Source organism: Perissodus microlepis, chromosome 12, assembly GCF_051167445.1.
Source record: "Perissodus microlepis isolate ML-2025 ecotype Zambia chromosome 12, ASM5116744v1, whole genome shotgun sequence".
Classification (NCBI taxonomy): Eukaryota; Metazoa; Chordata; class Actinopteri; order Cichliformes; family Cichlidae; genus Perissodus; species Perissodus microlepis.
Genome location: NC_140472.1, coordinates 16,329,938 through 16,339,179, shown reverse-complemented (window position 1 = coordinate 16,339,179; position 9,242 = coordinate 16,329,938). Strand labels below are relative to the sequence as shown.

Here is a 9,242-nt window from a genome sequence, read left to right as displayed (position 1 = left end):
TAGACACCTTGACAGCACAAACAGAAGTCAGACTGTACATCCCCCCCCAAAAAAGGAGATATAGAAAAAAATAATAATTATTGTAATTCTTAATTATTGCACATGCACTTACGCTTGATTTGACAGACAATGAGCAGCGTGTCAAAATGGTTCACAGTGTTGAATGAAAGAGATTTTCAAGAGGAAGGCTTCTTGGTGCCGACTGAAATTTCTTTCCTCTACATTTCGTAAGTTTGTCTGGAAAAACTACAACTGTGTCAAGTGTGTGATTTGATCAGGACACATAGTGCTTTGATCACACTGCCAGCTTTTATCAGTGTGCATGCTCTTTTCATAACCACATAGGACCCAATTATGTCAAGCACATTGTTCTTTACCTGGAGTGCCACAGCACTGAACAGAAAGGAAGAAATAACTCACACTTAAAACATCACTTATGGGGGAAAAAAGTCTTTATTTAGCTGTCAGAAAATATACTTGTTAAATTCAATCACTGACATGAAATAAATACATGTTTTAATGTGTAGAATATTTTCATCTTATTTTAAGAAGTGTTTTTCCATTTAAAAAAAGAAAAGAAAATATGATACCCATCAGAACAAAGGCACAGTAAGTACTATTTTCAGGCTGTTGTAAGACTCTGTATTGCTGAAAGTTTGGCTCCGTTCTTCTTAATCAGGATAACTTATTTACCTAAAAAAAAAAAAGAGAAATACAAAGAAAAAGAAATAGAAGAGAAATATGAGTTTATCATTACAACAGTGTTAGATTTTATCACAGGAGTTTATTAATTACATTTTTAAAGAAAAATATTGATGCTGCGTGGAAACAAATGTACAGCACACAACGTTTAGGAAATACTCTTTAGCTTTCAGTAAACACAATTTTTCCACCAAGATTGGGGAAAGAATGAGTTATGCTTCATACACAACAAACACATAACCTCCGTGTTTACAGTTTTCCATCAAGCGTGAGGGACGGCATTTGTTGTAGAGGTTCGTCACATCCCAGAGCATGAGCCTTGAATGAAAGGAGCTCAGTGAGCTGCGAGTTCCCAGTGTACTTGAAGGCGACAAAGGCCTCAGCAATATCCGCTGACATTAGTCCCCCTCATATCACACTGCACTTTCCTCCTATTGTTCTCCCTGCACTTCTCACATGTATTGTCTTACATGATATCCTTAGAACCTGATAAGAAGCCCAGTGGAGGTTTTTGTAGCTGAGGACACAGGCCTGGGAGTGTCTCAGGGTTACAGCTGCTTATTATTCTCTAATAGAGAAGCCTAGAAGACTCTAAGGTCTGGGGAACGCCTTACCGGATCCCTGTACCCTCAGCCTAACCTGGGTTACCTGCATTTCCAGCCCTTCCTCCATTACTCCTGCCATACCCGACACTCCCTTCCTCCAAAAAGACATTATGGTATTAAATTTCCTTGAAACCATAGAGCTCGTTGACAAGCATGGAAGGTATTAAGGGGCCCAATACAAATGTATAGGCTGTACAGAACAGCTGGGGTCATTTGAGACAGTAAGGGTGGCTGAGTGTCTCGTCAGCTGCATCAGACTACAAAGACAACAAAGCATGTCATTTTACGAACCTGTGACTGCTGTTTGCTGATTTAACTGACCACTTGAAATAGCTGTAAGAGTGCACTACACCTTTACAAGCTGCAATAAATCAGTAACTCCCCAAAGTTTTTTTTTCAGAGAAAACAAGAATTTATGGATGTAGTGTTTTGGCCAGACATGTTTCCTTGAACAAGTTTGTCTGATGTTTGGCTGACAGTACAAAATAGTTCAGGGCATGGGGTCCCTGGGCCATCAGCAGTCCAACTCAGCCTGACTCCAAAAGATGAAGGGAGGTGGATTCAGACAACTCAAACACACCACCCTGTCTGTTCACAACTCTTCAAGGGCAAACACTGCCTGCCTGTCTATTTGTGGCAGCTGATCGCAGTCAAAACTACATGTGCCTTTCTATGCATCCTCCTGATGTCCTCTGCTGACACTGCAGTTTTATGCCTATAAGGAAGATCCGCTGTATTTGCCTCTTTCAAAAACTTCCAACCAAAGTGTAAAATATTTAAAGAAAAAACAGAAAGACTGAGATGAAGCACACTGTGAAAACTTGTGCTTCAAGATGAATACTTAAAGGGTAAAATATTGTAATATGTTCTTATAACTTTATTATTTCAAATGTCCCAAAGAGAGTTTTGCATCTTTTACGAACTAGGGCATTTTTAATAGTTTTAGCCTTCGTTTTCTTGGTTGTCGTAACATTTCATTGACTGTAAAATTCAGAGAGAGGTTGATGGCCAAAGTCTCAAACAGTGAAAGTGCAAGTTTTGTTGCAGTCTTGGATCTATATAATGTCAAAGACAATGATATCATCCTTAATGCGGTCACCTCAGTCCAACATCTCTGGCTGTTAGCACAGCAGCCTGGCCTGCTTTCTGCTTGTGAGGAGTAGCCAATCAGAAGACAGTTTATTTAAAAGGAGGTTGGCCTTAAAGGGAGAGGAGTTCAAAAAAATGTTTTTTCTTTTTTATTATACAGAGGTTGAATTCAGGTACTGAACCGATATGTTTTAGCCATAAACACTAGTAGATTATAATAGCATAAGCATTGAAATATGAGCATAATAGGTCCCCTTGTCACTATTTTCATCATTTATGTTATAAAATACACACACATGCACACATCTATATTTTAGATTACGGATATTGTTCAGTGACTTGGAATTTCCCTGAGCGGATCTGTAAACATGTATAGTTGTCGTGCTCTCCATCACAATGCGCATTTATGCAGAAAAACACTGGAATTTTGGGGAGTGCTCTCTCCTCATCCACAAAAAAATAAAAAGGATTTCTTGTCAAAGTGTCCCCCAGGAAATTGACAAAGGCAGAAAGTAGTATCTGGTGTTGCCCCAAGTCTGGTAACAGGGTGGAAGGAGTTGTATGCCTTAGTCTCCTTCTGCTAACTACTCCCAGTAGACAACAGTCAGATGCTTCCAGTCTCCAGGAGGGAGAAAGTGATGCTGCTAATCTATAGAGAATAAGACCTGACTGAAGTCTATTAGAACTGGAAGACAATATTTATACAAAGTCAGCAGGAACATGATGTATGTATAGACAGGCACATGCACTAAATAAGACTATTTATTTTGCATTATGCAGTCTATGACTGGATACGTTTTTCAACATATAAGTGCATGAGCAGATACCGAAAAACAAACTGGGGGTAATAAACAGACATACATATGCACAGATGCACAGACACAAAAACGAACATCTACAGAGATGTAACACACACACAAACACATCTCTCCACCATCCCATTGCCTGCCTCTCCTCCGTTCTCTGTCTATCTCTGTCCAAGCTTCTGAACCTTTGGGAGACACATTCTTTTTCATCTGTCAGTATGGATGGAAACAGACATGTTCAAAACACACAACAATGGCCTCACCAGCACCAAGGAGGCTCTATGTTTTGTATGCTTGAAGCACTGCATTATCTCTTAAGTGTCTAGCAACCTCAGTATAGTAAATAATGGATGCTCCTCTTCCTTCTGAAAAACCCCCTCTTTCACTTCAGGGACCAGTCATGGTTTACCTGTATAAATGCCCTTTCTGTGTCTTTGGAGAAATGGATAGCACGAAAGGATGTGGGTCAGATGATTTCATTAGCACAGCATTTCTCTCTGTGTCTCCTTCAATCAGCCATTTGACAGAGGCAATGTCACTCAAAAGTGTCTTACAGACACCTCCATATCAAATGTTCTGAGAAAAAGGATGCACAGAGCAGGCTATGTAACAATGGAGCGAGTTCGGTTACCTCTGAGATCAGCAGAATGTATTCCACGTCCTTAGTCGGAGTCTTATTCCAGATGTTTGTGGATCATGATGGACCATCAAACCTGAAATAACAGGACAAGTATATTGTTTAGCGCTGTATATATAAAGACATTTCACAGTTGTTCCATGTAACTAGACTTAATCAGAAGGTGAGGGGCCTTTTCACTTATTGACCTACTTGTTTCTTTTTACCGTTAAGTCAAAGCAGGATTTTGCAAGACTTTATTGTGCCACTACATAACTAAGTCTCTTTGGTATCCCTCCCCCGTTCATTCTGAGGTTACATCGAAAGAGTTTCAGCTATTGTGAATTATTTACTTGATTCTCCATTCGGCCCTTTAACCCCTCAGCAAAAGCACAGGCAGTTGGGGTTAAAAATACACTCCGGCAGGATCTGAGTTTGACTCTACATCTGTGAGTGTGTGCTTGTGTGCATTTGTGCTTGAGTATGGACAGAAAGGTGAATTTAAAATATAAAACAGTATATATTCCATGTCACAGAAAGCATCTTCCTCTGTCTCTCTCTAGTGCACTGTCTCCCTTGTGCTCTCTCTCTCTCTCTCACACACACACACACACACACACACACTGAAACACATATATGTGCTACTTTATGAGGTACTTTCTGAATGAGAATCCAGGCCATCCCAGATGGGATTATTATAACACAGCTTGAGCTATGCAAGACTCATGAGAGTGATTGTGTGACTTTGTGTCGGAGAATGTGTTAGTCTGTGTTTTAATGTTTGTTAGGCAGCGACCTGAGTGCACATGAGGGTGCACCTGTCTGTATCCGCGAAAGCATAAAACACACAGCACATAGGAGGAAATGCTGAACCATTAGCAAGAAGACGCTTTCACTTACAACTGTGTCAAAGTAAAAAACTGGCTTACAAAAGAGCACATCTATTTATGTTTAGCTTCTGAGTCAAAGGCTAAAGATATGTGTCTATCAGCAAACTGAGGCTTCCCGGTCTAACTGAGAGAATACTTTCTCTGAGATACAGTATGTGGACCTTAATGGATCTGCACCGACACGTACACACACACGCACACATGTACTCTCTTAACTTTCCTTGGCTATGTTGCCGTGGTATATCCCTGCATGCAGTGAGGTTGTCATGGATACACCCAGACACATCCGCCATCCCATAAGCGGGGGGATGCTGAGCGCTTCAGAGGGGCTGGCGCCAAACCCTCAGTCCCCATTCTCTACCCCTTCCCCCAAAATGAATTCTGTCCCTATTCTCCCTGAAAACTGGCTCAACCTTAAAAAAGGCTCTCTGCTTGTCAAACGCGGAGGCCTGGAAGAAAGCCGGAGTTATGTTTTTTGCTGTGGCCTCCTTTGCTCCTCACTGGAATGGATCATTATGGGCCTTTAAAGATGATGGAATGATGACGAGTAAGCTATAAACAGGGAAAAAAACACATTGGTACCGATTTGACTCCAGTTGGAGAAAAGCTGAAATCAATGCTGCACCTGGAGAATGGGTGTATATGCATGTACTTGTGTGTGTGTGTGTGTGTGTGTGTTAGCCTCAGGGCTGTGGTTAAGCCTGTAGTTCATCCTGAACTGATCCTTTTCATTAGCCATTATCAATAATTCAACATTGCACTTGCTTTAATGGTTTAATGTGGGCAAACCCTCAATCTGCACACATTCACTATGACACACACACACATACGCACACGCTCACATGCTCTGCCTAATAGCGCTCGCTCTCTTGGCCTGTACCCAGTGCCACCAAGGTGAATATAGATGTATTATCGTGCACATAACACAGTCAGTGCACCTAAGGCTTTCAAACGTAAAACACCTATCAATCAGATGCACCATTTTGCCCTTCCAGAGTCTTACAGTATCCTCTGACTTATAGGAGAAATCATTTTTTCCTCCTGCAAAAGTCTTTTTTTCTTTTTTAAACTGCATATCAAGTTATATATGCAATAAAATGGCACGCCACCTCCTCCTGTCTGAGATGAGGAAGTGAAAGGGTTAATCTTTTATGACGTGCCCCCTCCCGTTCCTACACTCTTTGCCCTCCCTTTCATATTCTCCACCATGGCAGTGCTCAGTAGCTGCACATATGCTGAAAAAATAATCCTCTTTGATTGGAAGGCTAATTTGAAGTGTCAATTATTCTTATGCAAATTAAGGTACAGTTTCTCACGTCTGAAACGGGTTTGGCAGCACAGATGCGTGTGTGTGTGTGTGTGCGCGCGCAAATCTCCTTCCAAAAAAAAAAACAAAAAAACCATACAGCACTATCAAACCCTTCCCCCCCAACCAACTCTACATCTATACCTCTTAGGCAAGAAAGCTGACATACAAAGAGAGACAGTATAATGGGATGAGTATATTTGCATGCACATTGTCCACGCTGAACGCTAAACAGATCATAAATTGAGAGTGCAATGTCAAAACAGTAACAAAGGCATAGAAGTGCAAGTCAGCTCCCAAAACAGTCAACAATACAGAGGCATGTAATGTAAATAATGAAATGATGTCAGGTAAACAGGAATACAACGAGAGCTTGGATGTATCACGGGAAGTATTGTGGTTTAACAAAACAATTTGCGAAAGCTTTTGTCATCTAAACACTTTCCAGTAACATTCTCCCTTCTGCCACTGCCACACCAGAGGTGCAAAGCGAGGAATATAATCCCAGTGTCTCCACAGTAGAGAGAGAGAGGCACAGGAAGATCTAGTTTAAAGAAAAAGGAATAAATGGAGTTTTGAGAGCAGCGCCATGCACCTAAAAGCACACATCTGTGTCTAAGTAGAGTATGTGAATGAGTGCATGCTCCTCTGCATTATAATTAAAACTTTGGACTCTAGCTTGAATCTGGATGAGGAAGTTGAGCTGACAAAGTGAGGATGAAAAAAAGGACAAAAAACTCCCCCAAAACCCAGAAGCGGACAGACTGAGGACTTTACAAATAGACTCTGTTGTCTGACCCTCTCAGCTGATCTGGCAGCTCAAGTAAGAAAAAAGCTTTTCAGGCCCAAAACAGGATCAAACAACCTGCTATAGAGTCCGGTTACACCACAACAATAGCTTACATTCACTCTCAGTTTCAACACACAAGCTTCTTTTTTTTTTTTTTACCTCAAAGAGAGCAAAGGGAGAGAGTGCGTCTGGTTTAGAGGGTGGGTTCATGTGGGTATGTATACTTATATCTTAAATGATAATGGCGCTCAGCAGATTAGATGGTATCCGCCATACTGTGTTTGTTTTCACCGGTCGACTCCTGCCTCTCGACTGAGATGTATGGTCAACCCTGCAGGCACTCTCCCTCTCAAGGAAACCTTTAGATACTGTCAGGGAAAGTGAAGAACACTGACAGATAGCATTCAAAACTCTGAGATAGAGACAGCTGTGAAATGGTAGCAGGAAGGATCATTAAATATATAATGTGAAATGCACTGACAGCTAAAAACCTGCGATTGTGAGAATAAGTAACCGTTAACTGGTTGCATTAAATATTTGAGGAATTGTGAATTCATTTTCAAGCTTTTCGTACACTTTCCTTCATTAGCTCAGGATTTTATACTCAACACACACTGACAGAGTCCTAAAGATACAACTTGCAGCTCATTAATCACACACCCAGAATAGACAGAATAATATCTGCTAACCTGCTAAGACCAAGCTGAATAGAAGCCCTGGCAGACTGTATTTGTTTTGCATTGGCTCAGTAGTTCGGAAGAAATTAGTATGCAGTTAGGGATGGGAGGGCTTGTCAAGATCAGGAAGAAATCTCTACCCACCCACCGGGTAGCTCTACATTCATGAACAAGGTTGACAAGAAAGCTGACTAGTGTAAAGACAAGGAGCAAATAAGATGGCGGCGAACGCGCTGAATATTCTTTTTCATACGAGTGCACTGAGAACACTTTCACAGACAGGCCTGTTCTCTATCTGTCTGTCTTATATGTCTGCTCATCTGTCAAGACACTCACTCTCCCTTTTTCTTTCTCGCACCCTCTAGCCACTCTTTTCTTTTCAAAAACTATGTGTCATGCACGTCAAAATGCGAAGGCCAGCCCTTTTGAGGGTGTTCTGCTGGACCATAGAGCGAATAAACATCCATGTCAGGAGAAAGCGATCCGGGGCCCTTCTCTAACTGAGCCCGAGCTCTCCTGGGAAACACACAGCTCATACAATGGATAGAGGAGGTCTTTTGTTGAGTCTCTGGGAGCTGCAGGGCTAGCTCTGGATCAAACAGGAGTGTATGTGTGTGTGTGTATCTGTGCATGCGTGTGTGTACATTTCTTCATTTTGTGCACACGCACACACCTTTGCCCACACACAGAATCACAGACTCTCCTCATCTCCCTAAACTCAGTGTGACTAAGTAAACTTCTTCACCCTCTTATAGCCGTTACCTGAAATCACCAGCAGGAGAGGTGAGACAAAAGATGAGAATTGTGACGCAAGCTAGTGTTGTACTGATTTAAACAGGTTTAGTGTCAGTCTAAAGAGGCTTTCTGATGTACTGTATTTAAATCACAGTTCAAAGCTTGCTGCTGTGCTGCCTTGCACCCCACGCGTGCGGGTGCAAGGCAGGAAAAGTCTGTAGGGAAGTGTCTAATGCTAATGGGTTACCTGTGTATATATATATATATATATATATATATATATATATATATATATATATATATATATATATATATATATGTGTGTGTGTATATGTATATATATACATATATTATGTATTATATATGCTTGAGAAATTTCTCAAGTATGTGATCTAATATGAGTTAATGGGGAAGTGGATGTGCACAATTTGACTACAAGAGAATAATAATGGCCAGAATTTGTTAAACGTGCACCTCCAATCTGCTGTTGTGCTGTTGTTTAAAAACTGTGTTTTTTGTGGCTGAACAGCATGATTATATGTGGTGACAAAACAAACACTGGAACACAAAAATAGTGCAGTTCCTCCCCTTCTCCCAGAATACATTTTAATAAATTTCCATTCAAGCCTTGCTTCTGGCCGTGTGCCCCTCATGGAGGATCTATGAGAATTCTTCCTACTGAAATGAACTCACACCGTCTGACCTTATTCATCGCCAAGACTGCACTTTCTCTGGGACTCCCCCTTTTCCAGTCCCCCGTTTCCCACAGACCCCCTCACTCTTCTCTCTCCCTCTCTCTCTCTCTCTCTTGCATGCTTTCTCTCTCTTTGCATCCTCCTCTTCTTTCTCACCACCTTCCCAAGCCTCCCCCCTCCCATCTCTAGTCTTTGCCTTGCCTTCAACTCCAATTTTGGGCACAATGAAGTTGTTCTGGCTGACAGTTTGGCCAGCAGAATAAGTGTTGTTTGAGCCTGCTGTGTGGCCCTGTAGTGGGCCCATTCTCCCCTTCGCTGGCTCAGTTACCGA

General features: G+C 41.5%; 1 long non-coding RNA gene across 1 annotated transcript; it reads right to left on the bottom strand.

Moving 5' to 3' along the window:
- Nucleotides 1-434: 434 nt before the first annotated feature.
- On the bottom strand, nucleotides 435-8,449 carry LOC146376024 (uncharacterized). Its single transcript, XR_014801841.1, has 2 exons — nucleotides 3,834-8,449; nucleotides 435-693 (listed from the first exon to the last, which is right to left on the bottom strand). It is a non-coding gene; the product is annotated as an uncharacterized LOC146376024 (long non-coding RNA).
- Between the last annotated feature and the right edge of the window lie 793 nt (nucleotides 8,450-9,242).